Raw genomic sequence first — 16098 nt, 5'->3', positions numbered from 1 at the left:
CATGTTTCCTATTTGTTTTTGATTTCCATAGTTTGATTTTCCCTATTAGCTGGTCCTGGAATTATGACAGGTAACGTGGCCAGGTAATACAAAATGAAACTATCCTTTATGTTGATACTATCCCATATTGATATAAGGATAGGGTGGAACAGCTCACTCAAAATCAAACCTGCCATTGCTATGATTTCCACAACCTGATCTTAGCCGGGCCTTCACTTGGTTAGCACTTCCCTGAGAGAGAACAAATTGGGAGGGTACCTCAAATCTGGTCGCTCCTGTACACCACCTGATTACAGAGTTGCATTGGTAGAAGGCAGAGGTCAAGACAGCTGCGTGCCCACTTAGCTGGAAAATGCTATAAGAAGATGGATATAATGTTATTTTCTGTTGTGCATCAATTACAATGTCATTACTTCAGCTTCCTGAATTACTGTACACTGTTGTTTTAAAATGCATGAGAACTAGCCATGTAATTATTTAGTAATGAGTAATGCTTTAATAGAGCATAGTGATGTATGTGCATATTAAAATACTGTGACTGAAAGGTAAACTAGCCTCTCCATGGTTTTGGTATTCTTGCTGTTGGGCAGAGTGTGGTTTAAATTAACCCTCTTTATTGGTGAGTACCAGAGTTCAGATCTGTTCTTTGACAATCAAGGTCCCAAGGTACCTCACAATGTAAATAGACAGGAAACAGTCGCCAAGCCATGGAGGGGTGTCTGAAAGCTTGGTCAAAAAGATAGCTTTTGGGAAGGCTTTTAATGGAGGAGAGAGAAATGGAATGGGTTAGCAAGGGGATTCCAGAGAGTGTGACCAAGGTACCTAAATGCTCTGCCACCTATGCTGGGGGTGAATGGAGGGAAGATGAGCCAAAGGACATAGGGATGTAGAAGAGGGGATATAAGGCTGCAGGAGATTGGAGAGAACAGGGTGGGGAAAGGGTGTGGAGGGATTTGTGGAAGAGGATAACGAGTTTAAATTTATACAAGAGGGGACAGTGTAGGTCAGTGATGGGCAAGAGAAACTTAGTGCAGTACAGGGTACAGATGACTGCATTTAGGACAAGTTGGAGTTTGTGGAGAATGGGGGAGGGCAGAAAGAAGGGGGTTTTGAAGTAATTGCGTCTAGAGGTAACTAAAGCATATTTCAGGATATCAGTGGTGATGGGGCTGAGGTAAGGGGAAGGTGGACAATGTTGTGCAGGTGACGACGGGTAGGATGTACGGTTTAAAGCTCATCTCTTTCTCAAACAGGACACGAAGATATCGGATGGTCTAGTTCGGTTTGAGTGAATGAATGGGGAGGGAAATAGAATCAGTGGGAAGGGCGCAGAGTTTATAGTGGTGGCAAAAAATGATAGCATGAGGCTTCCTGATGTTAAGTTGGAGGAAGTTGTGGCTCATCTATGATTTGATGTTGGACATGCAGTCCGACATCACAGAGAGGTCGAGAGAGGTACTAGAATGGCAGAAATGGATGTCACAGAATACATGCGAAGGCTGACCTTGTGTCTGCAGATTATGTTGCAAAGGGCTGCATGTAAATGAGGAAGGGAAAGGACAAGAATAAAGCCCCTGGGGAACTCTGGAGGTGACATTGTTGGACAGGCGGGGGAGCCATTGCTGGAGATGCAGTGACTATATTAGGATTGGTCAGGAAAGACAACCTGGTAGAGCCAGATAATGGAGGAGAGGTAGTGCTGGTGAATGGTGTGATCCACCATATCAAACACTAAAGAGAGAACGAGAAGAACAAGGAGGAATATCTCACCGTGTCGCAGCCACAAAGGGATTGTTTGTGACCAACACTGTTTGGGTGTCTATTGCTTGTTTAAGAGCCATGTTTCAAGTTGAACATGGCTTGAGTCCTTTCCTCACTAGATTATGATGCCAGCTGGGTTGAAGTCGAACAATTTATTTGCATCCAATCCATCATCAGAACCATCTATTGTTATCTGTTTTATTTGGGTTAGATGTCCTGACTCCTGCCTGTCTTCTGGTAGTTTTGTATGACATAAAATAGAGGGTTATTTAAATATATAATAAAAAAGCTTCCTAACAGCGTTGGCAGCAAACTTCACCGTTACCCACTGCAAAATCCAGCAATTCATGTTTTCTGCATTAATAGAATTTACATCACTTTTGCTTCTCCATAGGAACATGGGAACATTCCTTTGCATTTTTGTGCTGCTCATAATGCAGTGCTCTACAGTCTGGATGTGTCCATCAAGCTGCAATTGCACTAATTTCACCATTACTTGTTGTGAAGATGAGAACATTTCTCTTCCTCAAACAATCATTGGGAACAAAAACACAAGAAAGCTGACCCTGAACGATGCCTTTATTATAGCTGTTTCAACTTTCAAGAATTTCCTGTTTGTCAGATACCTCAGAATTCAGCAAATGACCATTGCACATATTGGCGCTTCTGCATTCAGTCCTCTCACTTGTCTTGAGACCTTAATTTTGGAGAATGTCAGCCTGAGTAATGCAGTAATACATCAAAATGCCTTTGCAGGTCTGCAGGCAAAGACTTTGTCCCTTAAAAACAATAGACTGTCAACAGTAGACCAACAAATATTTGCAGATAGTGAGAAACTTGAAGACATTGATCTTTCTGGAAACCAAATCAACTTTATTGAGGATAAAGCATTTGCAAGCTTAACTGAACTTAAGAAATTAAACATGGCCAACAATAGGCTCATAACTGTGACCCCTTTTTGGTTCAGCATTGCATTTCACAACAAGACAGATTTTCAGTTGAATCTTCTTGGAAACAACCTGACGTGTGAGTGTCAGTACAGAGGAACCATGTATGAAGAGAACCAATGGTTCAGCCAGGCAACTGCAGTCAATAATTTGACTTGCACATGGATTTCCCAAGCCACAAGTGAGATGGTTTCTTCCCAGCGATATGCAGGCATTGAATTCAACAGACTCCTCTTTTTTGGAGAGCAATGGAAGATTGAATATAACATCAGCGCAGATACAGTTTTCTGGGATCTATGCTTGCTTGGCATCAAACACTGAGGGTTCAGCAGTCGGCCTGATCCAGCTAAAGGTGGTTTCTAGGTCGGTCCTGAGCTCAACTGTCACAAACACTGCTATTCACCAGAGCCCCCAACAGAGTAGAATGGACGCGATTATGATCTGGTCAATCATTACAATTGTCACCACATTGATGGCCATTGCGTTCTTTTTTTTGATGAAGAATGCCGTCGCGTGCTGCAGGTTCAACGCTGCCATGGAAACGCAGTTTAACAAGTTTGTTGATGCTCCCAGTATCCTGTGCCTACCTGAAAACCCTCGTCCGCTATCAGATTTAGAAGATAGACCTGATCTGAGTCTCACTGAAGGCATTGACCAACTCCAGCATACACTTGAGAAAAAATATGGGTCTTTCAAAGCATGAAAAGTAATTTGAATGTAGGTGGGAAAAATGGATTTGAATGCAATGTCTAATCTTAAAATATTCATTAGTATGTTAAAAGCATTTTGCAACTATTTTGGCATATTTTGTCGAATCAAAGCATGTTTTTAGAATTTTATATTTGAAGAATATTCTCAGGAGCATATTTTCTGAAAAAACAATACAGAATGAGGTTCCTTATTTTTGCAGAAATGTGTAATTATGGAGAATGATAAGATTAAACATGCCACATACAGAAAGCTGCAAAGCAACATAGCACCACAGGTATTTTCACAACTCTTTTAGGTCCATTTTTTTGATTCTTGAAAACCTACCTCCTTTGGGGAGATAGAATTTGATTTGCCTACTTCTCTTTGATCTTGGGCACCATCTGAATAGTGTTCTGTGGAGAGGTGGAAGAATTCCATTAATTTATAATTCGAGTCCATAAATACTGGACAAGATTCAGAAGTAAAGCAACTTTCCTAATGAATCATGTTTGCAAGGTGAATTAGAACATATTTGTCTTTAAATTTTAAAAAATGTTTGCTTCAAAAATAGCAGCAAAATGCTAATATTTTGGGATAATACTATCTTTGGCCTAAAGATGCATTAGGTTTCTTTGAGAAATATATCATGTTAAAGCACACAAATTAGTCAAATGCATAATATTGGATATGGTACAGAGATATATATACGCTTTTAAAAGTTACAATTATTATTCTATTTACAATAATGACATGTAAGTTCTTCATCTGTTTAAATTATTTTTTGTAGGAGATTTCCAATAAATTTATTATGTGATGGAAATGCTTAATCAAATTTCAATTTCAATGCTACTTTTAAAAATGTGTTTAAAATGATTGTATTTTTTATGGTACGTTGTACGGATAGGCTTAATTTTCACAACAGGCAGCAGTGGAGACTAAATTATTATCTCCAGTGTATGCTTGAACTAGCACATGTTAACTTAAACAGTGAATTTATACTTGTAATGGTCTTGATGCATAGGGTTTGCGGTGTGATGGTAGAATGCCCCTGTTGATGTGCTTGCACACACACATTTATAAAGTGGATACGCTGTGTTTTAGTGGAATTTTCAGTGCCTTTTAATGTGTATTTTTTTATTCTGTACCTCAGCAATAAAAGAAAGCATCTTGAGAATCCTACGGTATTTCTGAATTAATTTTGAAGGTGGCACAAGCACTGCAGGTAAACACATTGGGGTAGATTTTCATTGTCACTGTCTGGGCAGTAGTCTGGCGGATCCATTGCAGGCTCAATAAAGAGCAGCCGGGCAATCTACTCCATCAGATTACTGTCCAGGCAGTGAAGACCAAATCTGCCCCATTCTTCAATGACCTCCTCTCTGTTGCTTCCTTTATGGCGCTCAAAAGAAATTTGACACTTGTGTTTCTTCTCTATTTCAACCTCGCTCTGCCTGTGGAAGTTACATACAATAGCTATGAGGTCCAATTAATTATACATCCATTATGTAAAATGTGGGCCTTTCCTGTATTTACATGGTGCACCTGCGATGTTCATTTAGATGGGCACAATAGTGCACCATCAGCATGTGGATAGTAATGGATTGTACCATTCATAATTCTCTGTCTCTCACGCACGCACTCATTTTTGATTTTCCATATCCACAGATCTACTTCCTGGTTTGCAAGCACCCTCTTCATTGAACATAATACATCATAAACCAGGTTCTACAGTTTCCTTCATTCTTGGAGAAGGCAGTCCTCCACTAACAATGAAAAGAGAAAAGATCTGGGTTATCATGGGCAATTGGAGAAAAAGAACAAAAGAAAAATCATATGAAAACCAAAAATACAAAGGATTGGGATATTAAAGATTAAACCTATGTTGTTTATAAGATTTTATAAAATGCAGATAAAAGTGGACATTTAACTTTATATTGTCAACTTTGCTCAGTTGGTAGCATTCTCACCTGAGTCAGAAGGTCATGGGTTCAAGCTCCATTCCAGAGTTTGAGCACATAATCCAGGGTGACACTACAATGCAGTACTGAGAGAGTGCTGCACGATTAAAGGTGCTGTCTTTCAGATGAGATGTTAAAAGGGAACCCCATCTGCCTGTTCAAGCAGATGTTAAAGATTTCAAGAAGGGAAGGAAGTTCCCCTGGTCAACATTCCAACGTCAATTCAAAAAACAAATTGACTGGACATTCATCTAATTTGCTGTTCATGGGATCCTGCTGTGTACAATTGGCTTTTGCATTTGACTCCATAGCGATAGTAGCTACCGCTTTAAATTAATTCATTGATTGTGACGTGCTTTGCAATGTCCTGAGGATCTGATAAGGTGCTATGTAAATGTTGTGTGTCGTCCTGTTCTTTGCAGGTGTTGGTGATTTTGGCATCAATCAAGTTGTAAATCATATGCAACTGGAATTTTAAAACTGATTGGAATTATAATGAGAAGAGAAAAGTTTGCACCGTTTATAACAGGTTATAAGAATCGAAATTCTTCATATAAGTAAAACTGCTATAAGGAAATACTGATGACGAATGTATCTGATTTGAATGCATATAGTCGATATCATAGACAGTACAACAGAGCTAACTAATTCTGAATTTATCATAAATATGTGTATTAGTACATGAATCACATCAATTTGTTGGTTGCATAAATACCTCAGGGCTGAGTATTTTCTGCACTTGCTCAGCCTGAGATTGGGCGTGCACGGATAGGATGGGTGTTTCTTCATCTGATGGATCAACCAACCATTCTTCTTTAAATAGTTCTGCTGGTCATTCATGGCTATTTTGCATGTGCAGCAAGCCAAGACCACTGTGGGTTTGTGCAAAATATAAGTGTTATTTTGTTTCCCGAACACCCTTTCAGGCAACCAAGTATCTTTTGAACAACGGATGGTTCGCTGGAGAACCAGGAGCTGAAATACGGCTGTTTAACACTAAAATCACAATTACTGAAGAATGGATTCCTAAAACACAAATACAGTGCGAATATAAGAAATTTAATGATCTCACCAGGAGTGCCAAGGTAAAACTTCCCTTCACATCTGTCATAATTTCTGCACAGCCCCACAGGATCCTACTTTGCCTCAGCACTATCGATATTTCCCTTCCACACTTGCCATGGCTGTCCATAAGTCAGCAGGGATGACTTCATTGCACCTCCTTTCTACTTGCATTCACACCCACATGAGCTGCTACCATTCTCAAAGACTATTCCCCCTTGACCTCATTCACTTCTTTTTCCTGTCATCATGCACATTATGGTAAGTTGGCTCATACATGGCAAGAGTCAAAAACTCTTGCCCAGGGCACATATTAATCTATTCCCACTCTTCTTACAGTGGAAGTTGGCACACAATGGGAGTGAGACAACCAGCACAGGAGACGGTCCCACCACACTGCAAACACTCACCTCCATGGAAGAGGCTACCACTAACATTATGGGAAGACACACAACAGCCAACATTGGAAATGGTGATGCTGGAGAACTGGCACAGCAGGTTTTGTTGGCATCTTCCCTTTCCCTCCTCTTTCAACTTAACTCTGTCACACACTGAATATGATAATCTTGTATTGCATTGCATTATCATGGAGTTGCTAGTACTTACCCTTGTAACTACATCCTAACCTTTGTCCCCTCACCTTTTTCTAGGCCTCGGTCTCTACTGCCAGACGACCTGATGATGAAAACCCTTATGACGATGCAACACTCGCTCTTACCCTGCATCGAAATTCGCATCGCAGGTGAGTTAAAGGGAACTGCACTGGGAAATTCCCTGAGCACAAGCGAGCAGGTGGAGGTAGCAAGGAAGGCCCAGGAAAGAGAGAGCTCACATCCTGGCTCTGCTGAAAGGGACAGGGATGCAGATTTCAGTGGCCCAGCTTTTAAAAGAAAGATGATTTCTGTGCAGCAATCGCTGAATGCATTGGACTGCCTGCCAGGGAACTTCCAAAAACATTGGATAGTATGGTGGAGTCCATTGCCAGCATGTGTGGGGTTCTCACACCTGGCATCGACACTGCAGTGACACCATAATGGCTCTTGTAGCTTTGGCCCTCCCAGCAGGAGTCTGTGACACGAGTGAAAACATCTCTCAAGGATGCTTATACTTGGGCCATGCTTTGCATTGGACAAGCTGGGAGGGCAGATGGACAGGGGTTTCACTTGCATTACTGATCTCATAGAGTCTGTCCTTCCGCTGATCAGTAGTCATGCAGTGGGACTGGAACATAATGTCATCTCTCATGATGACAACACTTCTGTACCTTTGTAACATCCTAAATCAGTGTCCATCCTGGTTCCAGAGAGCAAGTTGTGTCAGTCTGCACCTGCAAATGATGAATTGTGGCAGCCTGCAGCTGATTTATGTCAGGTTGGAGCGCCAAGAGGTCACCGATCACAAACATCCGATGAGCCCTTGATTGAGCCACACTAGCCGCCCTCCTCCCATTTGCAGCCAGTGGGGGAGCACATCATAGAAGCACAAGAGAAGGTCAGAAAGCATTTAAGACAGACACAAAGGGCTTACACTAAGGTGACAAATAGTGCGTAGGCCCTTTATAAGCCATTAAAATTCATGATGCTTTTTGAAATCTTTCTTTGCAGAGTGTTCCTGTTGAAGCTGGTGATCTTGCAACATTAGTTGACATGAATATTAATTTTGGTCTTTGAGTAGATGCTGTTGATTATAGGGTGGAAGGACTGGGACAGATGTTGGACATGACTGTTAATGCAGGGGAGCTTGGATTGTTCAGCTGAAGTTCTCTTCAGTAAGCTGCTGCAGAACAGCTCTGGCTGCAGGTAACTGTTGGACCCCTCTTGTTTCCTTACCATCCTCTATGTCACCACTGTCATCTCTCTCATCATGTTCAAAGGCCCTCCTCCAATGGTGGATCCATGTGTTGTCCCCATTGCAGAGCAAAGTTATGCAGCAAACAGCAAACCACAATCACACAAGACACTCTTTGTGGCTGTATTACTGGAAGCCATCAATAATGTCCAGGTAGCTGAATTGTTCTTTAAGGACTCTAATGGTCTGCTTGACGAAGGCTCTAGTTGATTCATGGTTCTGACTGTAACACCATTTGGCTGCCGAGCAAGGGTTCCTAAGAGTCATAAGCCAAGTTTACAGGGGTTAACCCTTGTTTCTAAACAGCCAACCAAGTTGTAAAAGCAATGATAACTGGGCAGGAGGAGCAGACATTTCATTTTCCAGATGCTACTGCCTCATTATTGGATGCAAACAGGGCAGTATGGAGACAACAATTACACACTATGTTAATTACCAAAAACCACCGACATGATCATGGAATGCCATCTTGTCTAATTATAGAGATCTGTGGTAGCAAAATGCAGTGTTGTTAATGGTGTGTGAAACCCATCTATTGAACCTGGTGTTTGTGAAAACCCGTATTTATCTGTGAAAACAATAACAGACCCTTGAAGCTTTTCTCCAGTAGGCAATTTGATAAATTGAGGTTGCAGCATGTCCAAAATCATTGAACACAAATTGTCCACACCCATGGGACAGCACTCCATACATGTGCCCATCGTACTCCACACAACATCCCTGCACAATGTATGTGAACTGAAATTGAGTATCAACATGTGCAATCTCACCACATAAAACCAAACTCTTCTCTGGACATGTGAAAGTTTGTCATCCAGTTAAAGGATGTAAACATGTTGCAAACAACCAAAATTCAGATGTGCGGGATGTGCTGTCGTGGCTCATTTCTTCAGCTTGCACTTATTTGACCAGCAGTCGTGGTTATAAGTATTTTTAACAAGTGGATTTAACAGTGTGGTATGAATTTGAATATGTTCTGTGTATATATCATCCAGCCCATAGAAACATTAGGATCAGGAGTAGGCCATTCAGCCCCTCGGTCCTGCACTGTCATTCAATTAGACCATGGCTGGTTTGCACCTCAGCTCCACTTTACCGTCTTTGCTCCATATCCCTTGATACTCTTACCTAACAAAAATCTATCTATCTTAATCTTGAAAGCTCCAATTGTCCCAGCATCCACAGTCTTTTGAGGGAGAGAGTTCCAGATTTCTACTACCCTTTTTGTGAGAAAGTGCTTCCTAATTTCACTCCTGAATGGCCTAGCTCTAATTTTAAGATTATGTCCCCTTGTTCTTGATTCCCCCATCAGAGGAAATAGTTTGTCCGTATCTGCCCTGTCAAATCCTTGTTCGCAGTTCTCTATTCATAGACTTATTGATGAGCTAAAGCTTTTCCTGTAGTTTAAGGGAGCAATAATATTGCCTTATCCACAGAGAAGCATTACATCAGGAAGTTTATGAAAATTAGTGTCCTCCTAATGTCTTGAAGATTATCAGACTGTGATAAATACATTCTGAAGAAGCTATTTAAGCCACTGTGAAAAGATTCAATTTGTTGTTTTGGAAGAATTTTTGCAATTCGTCTCTTGCTATGTGTTTGTGCATCTGCATAATTTTATTACTTGTAAATAAATTAACATATTACTTGTAACCTGAATGATGTGGCCTGACAGAATGGTACTTTCAAAGTGGACAGGTGAATGTGGTGGGTGGCCCACATAGGTCTCAGTATGCCTTTCCTAGGAATGTAGTAATTGACAGTCCTGTGGTACACTATTCCATTCATGTGATGCATAAAAGAGCAACTTTCAGTTCATAGGAAATGCGGGTTGACCTATGGAAGCTGCCATTGTGGTGTCTAAATCAGTAAAGGGTATTGGAAGAGAACCCAAACTGCAACAGTTTCAACCAGGATCCTTGTGAGCACAATCTACAACACCAAACTAACCATAATTTGACTGTAATTGGCACTGAACAAATTACAAAAATACCAAAAGTGCCATGTTGTTACCAACTCAATGTTTTATTATGTTCTGCAATACTGTGGTAGTGATCCAAGCATGTGCACTTTTTCATGATGTGATTTGAACAATCTCCACTGTGTACACTCAGTATAATTGTCATGAATTATAAATTCAGGAACAAATGTCTTACCATTTCAGATTTAGGAGCTAATATAATGACGGTGTTGCTGATAATATATCCAGAACAGTTCATATTTAAGATAAAGCCAATATTGCTTTGGAAAAGTACACCAGAATTGGGCAGGGAGGGGCTTTGATATGGAATCAATTCTCATGCTTCTGTACAAATGTTGCTACTGTTATTTGGAATGAAATAGGAGCCACAGAATATTTAATGATCAGGGGAAGGACAAATGAATACACAGCAGGAGTGCAGAGTTATGGTGAATTGAATTTAAGGATCCTTATTTTGAATTTCAGCAAAACATTAACCTTTTGACCTATAAATTTCCAAGCATAGCTGGAGACGGCATTGCACTAAGAGAGGTAATTAGAAGTTCCAGTGAGAGTGGAGGACAGAGGATGCTGATGTGGACCACACAGATAGGATAAGGAGATGATATTTTCAAATCTAGGGTTTTAATGTAAGTCAATGAAACATTCTGCCTTTAGGTCAATGCATTGCCTGAGGTAATTTTGCAGGTTCCTACAAGAGATGTCAACACAGCTTGAAGCAAATAGTTCATCAAGATTTGAGAATCACTATGGCAATTGAAATCTATGGTTGCCTTGCTGCATTCCATAAGGGGTTATTTGCCATCAATGTTACTATCTTGATAGATTCATTATCTTAGCATAATATGAATTAGTTGACACAAATGCATTACTTCAAATCATAGCATTATTTGAATGTTGGATTGGTTGAACAATAAATGCTGGCAATAATATACAATGTTATATTTCTACTGATTATTAGAATTGATTGAAATTTCTTGTATAGTTCAGCCAAATAATATTACAGTACTGCCACTTTCTTTGTTTTATTCGCTATTCAAATCTCATTACTTTTGTCGTAAAAGGGAACATTGTCATATTTCTGTCAGAAAAGCTAAAATATCTTGAATTACCTCAAGGCGTTATCACTCATAATTGATTCATGTGGAATTCTATAGTTACATTGCAAGCTGCTAAAAAATATGTGCAATTTTGTATGCAGTTTTGGAAGATATGATCCACAATCATTTGATTTATTAAACAGTTGTTGGCAACCATTCACAAATTAGAACTAGAACTAACTGGGATGATGGAACAGTTACTGTCTTTTCTCACTTAGAGATCACATTTAAATGTGGGTCCTAGAATGGGATGATCAGCAAAAGTCATCTATCTGTTGGAGAGCGAGTGAGATCACAGCTCAGGCATGTTGGTAGCCTAGTTTCCAGTTCCCAAGGTACATGAGTATGCAGCATTAAACTACTTACAATTTATCAATTTCCATTCTGAAAGGGATAGTTGAAAAGTGAGAACAGTTTTTGCACACTATTTTTGAACGTTGCACTTTTGATGTTAGGAATGATGTTGGATTGTTGGGGTAAGAATAGAAATGTTTCACTTCACAGCCAGCCTTTCAGTGTCATAAAAATAGTAAACCATTGTTATCTCTGTTGAAGGGAAAATCCAACTCGGGCTGCTTTCTGCAGTTATAAGCAACAGCACCTATAATGCTGATTTTGCATTAGCTCATACATCGAGTTACATCGAGTCTACAGCACAGAAACAGGCCATTCAGCCCAACTGGTCTATGACAGCATTTATGCTCCACACAAGCCTCCTCCCTCATTACCCCTCTATTCCTTTCTCCCTCATGTGCTTATTTAGCTTCCCCTTAAATGCACCTATGCTATTTGCCTCAACTACTCCTTGTGGTAGCGTGTTCCACATTCTTACCACGCTTTGGGTCAAGAAGTTTCTCCTGAATTCCCTATTGGATTTATTAGCGACTATTTTATATTTATGACCTCTAGTTTTGGACTCCCCACAAATGGGAACATTTTCTCCACGTGTACCTTATCAAACCCTTTCATTATCTTAAAGATCTCTATCAGGCTACTCCTCAGCCTTCTCTTTTCTAGAGAAAAGAGCCCCAGTCTGTTCAGCCTTTCTTGATAAGTATATCCTCTCAGTTCTGGTATCATCCTTGTGAATCTTTTATGCATCTTCCCCAATGCCTCTATATCCTTTTTTATAATATGGAGACCAGAACTGTGCACAGTACTCCAAGTGTGGTCCAACCAAGGTTTTATACAATTTAACATAACTTCTCTGTTTTTCAATTCTATTCCTCTAGAAATGTGTATGGTTTGCCTTTTTTATGGACTTATTACCCTGCATCACTACTTTAGTGATTTGTGTATCTGTACCCCTAGATCCCTTTGCTCCTCTAGTTCACTTAGACTCTTAGGGGGTGATTTTAGGAGGCAAATGCGGGTACAATGGGGGCGGGGGGGGCTCCGAAAATCACGCAAATCCCATTCGGGTTCGGAAGCCGGCTTCAACCCGCCAGCATTAGAGTTTCCCAGGGCCCCACCTGTATGCACGAAGGGCGACCCGAAAACGGAAGTCCCGCCGGCAATTAGAGCTGGTGGGATGACAGTTAAAGAGCCAGATGTACCTCATTGAGCTACTTAAGGCACTTTACCTGTGACAGATGAAGGGATTAGAAAGATTTTTAACTTACCTGGGCAGCTTGCCCACTGCTTCTGATTCATGCCTGGTCAAACCAGGCGTGAAGGACCAGATCAGGGAAAAAGAAATAAAATAAATTAAATAAAAAACCATGCAATGAAGTGAAAACAGTAATGCATCTACCTTTGAAACCTGCTCTGATGTCCGATGTCTCCCGCTCCGATGTCCCCCTCTTCACCCTCTCGATCTTCCCCCGATGTCCCCCCCGATCTACCCCTCTCCCCCCCCGATCTTCCCCTGATGTGCCCCCGATCTTCCCCTGATGTGCCCCCGATCTTCCCCTGATGTGCCCCCGATCTTCCCCCGATCTTCCCCCGATGTGCCCTCGATCTTCCCCCGATCTTCCCCCGATGTCCCTCCGATCTTCCCCCGATGTTCCTCCGATCTTCCCCCGATGTCCACCCGATCTTCCCCTCTCCACCCCCGATTGGCCCCTCTCCACCCCCGATCGTCCCCTTCCCCCCCCCCCGATCTTCCTCTCTTCCCCCCCAACCCCGGTCTTCCATTCCACACTGGATCTTCCATTCTCCCCCCCGCCCCGGTCTTCCGTTCCCGCGCCGATGACATCTGGCTCTCTCTCTTTCCCGCCCCCCCTCACGTTGCAGCTCCTGATGGCACAGCCAGCCTGTCAATCAGGCTAGCTGCTAGGCGCGAAACCCAGAGAGGATGTTAACCACTATCAATCAACGAGCGATCACGTCTTGACCTTGACTGCCATCAGTGGAAGGTAGGTAAAAGAACATTGCATCACGGATTAATCTATTAGAACGTGACACTTGATATTTTAAAGAAGTTTTGAGTATTGATCAGTCACATTGGGGATAATTTGAGTACTGATCAGTCACATTGGGGATAATTTTGTCCTAACCCGTCCAGTGGGAAACTGAACGGATCAGGTTCAAAGCAGCTTTTACACGCTGCACAGTTTTACTCTCCATTGAAGAGCAAATTCGCTCAACCCGATATGGTCAGTTTTGGGCCAGGCGGGTTAGGTCAAAATTACCCCCATTGATTATCGGTCACACCTGGGGTGAAATTAACTCTGTGCATTTGTGCTAACATATGCTCTAAGTGTGTGTTCATGTGTAGTAATTTGATGTTTTTGCATTAAAGCAGCATTCATACATTTTAGCCTTGGTAATAAAATTTCTCCCGAACTGAAGTGCTTTAATTCACATCACTGCAGGTTTAACAGTTACTTTGGTTATGTAAAGCACGAGTTAAAGGCAAACATGCAAATTTGTACATTCTTGCCTTGCATTCCACAAGACGTTCATGTGCCATATTTACAACATCATCAAGCAGACATAAGAAACAGGATTTTCCTTGGCTTCCCTGTAGGATTTTGAGCAGTTTTAGAGCAACCAGAAGAGGAAAATTGGATGAAGTTCCACTCTGCTGTAAATACACCAAGTTTGGGTCCCAATATATTTTCTGAAGTCCGAACCAGTGGCGTTGGAAGCTCCTTTCCCAAACGGGTGGGCACCTCTTGGAGCAGGACTATCCCGATTCCACAATATCCTGATCAGATGTAGAGCTGTTCTATCTGCTACAAGAACACCAGCACCTACCATGCAGCATAGGGCTGGCACATGCCATTGATAGCTGTGGCTGAAAATGGGCTTCACCTTTGTTCAGGCATGCTGTATTGATTATCTATGGTGAAGATGGCATGGGGATAACAACATTAGAAATAGAAGCAGGAGTAGACCATACAACCCCTCGAGCCTGCTCCGCTGTTCAATAAGATCATGGCAGATCTTCTACCTCAACTCCACTTACCCCCCCTATCCCCATTTCCCTTGATTCCCTTAGTGTCCAAAAACATTGGCACAGTGAGCAACCCTGCTCGCAACCACCTCATACCGTACCACCACGACTTCAGCCCCCAGCAGGGGTCAGGTACAAATGCTCCATCACTTGCCTTCATATTCATGCCTGCACCTTGGATTTCCTTTTCCTTGATTTTTGCCTGTCTCTTCTTAGCTGCCTGTCTCCTCAGCTTTGGCAAAGGCTGCTCAGGGGTTGACTTTCAGAAATTTTACCCCTATTGTGATACTCTTCAATTGTCCCCAGCTCTTCAATTGTTCCCATCCCTTCAATTTTGACTGGCGTGATCTTTTTCTCCCAACGCCAATCTGTATTTTTTTAGATCCGTCCAAATTTCCGCTGACTTCCATTTCAGTCTGGCTAAAATCCGCCCGCAGCCAAAAGAGGAAAATCTGTGCTTTGGTTTATTCAAACAGTTTCAACACAACACAGGCACCAAAAAAGTCATACGCATGTTTGTGATGATGATCAGCAACAAGCCACGACACAGCGGGAGGAGGAAATGGAAGACGATGAGGAGGAGGTAACAGAAGACCAACAAGCCACTGCAGGAAGCAGCGTGGGTTTGTCAGCTCTGCCTGAGGGGTTTGTTCCTTGAATGCTGCCTCTTTTAATTCTTTTATTCCACACAAGAAGTTTACATGCTCTTAGTACATGGTTTTATACATATTTTATACATTTGCAGGTAAATCCTCAAGGGTCGTACGTAATTATACAATTTTATATATTGGTGTGAGGGGTGTTCGGTGACCGGGCCAGGAACATCGTTCATTGGGGTGAGGGTGATTGGGACTTGTGAGAAAGGAGATGAGGTGCTGCAATAGGTTACGGCAGCAACAGGTCCTTGTCAGCACCATGTATCATGGAACCTGTCTCCTCAGCAGATAGCCCTGGGGCTGGTCTGATTGCAGGAGCTTGAGGTGGGTTGGAGGTTGGCCTGTAGGAAGGGGCCCCGCATCTCCAAGTGTTTCTGCAGTTCCATGAGCAGGCGATACATTTCTGATCTGACTGGCAGATGCCCCACATGATCTTAGGCCAAATGTTTGGTGTAGGGGATATTGGATTGTGCCACAATGGGGGGGGGGTTCAGGGGGTGGGGGGGGTTTGCATCTTGCTGCCAGGAGTGAGATCTGTGTGAGCTTCTCTTGAAATCACCAGAGTCTGGGATATGATTAAATGCTTCTGTGTACCTATTCATGGGGTGTTGTGAGGGTGATAGTGTGTAATGGAGCTGGGAAGGTGGCATTTGCCTCCTGCCAAGTCAGACGGTTTGGGGGGGCCCTCATTCCAG

Source organism: Heptranchias perlo, chromosome 23, assembly GCF_035084215.1.
Source record: "Heptranchias perlo isolate sHepPer1 chromosome 23, sHepPer1.hap1, whole genome shotgun sequence".
Lineage (NCBI taxonomy): Eukaryota > Metazoa > Chordata > Chondrichthyes > Hexanchiformes > Hexanchidae > Heptranchias > Heptranchias perlo.
This window is presented reverse-complemented; position numbering follows the sequence as displayed.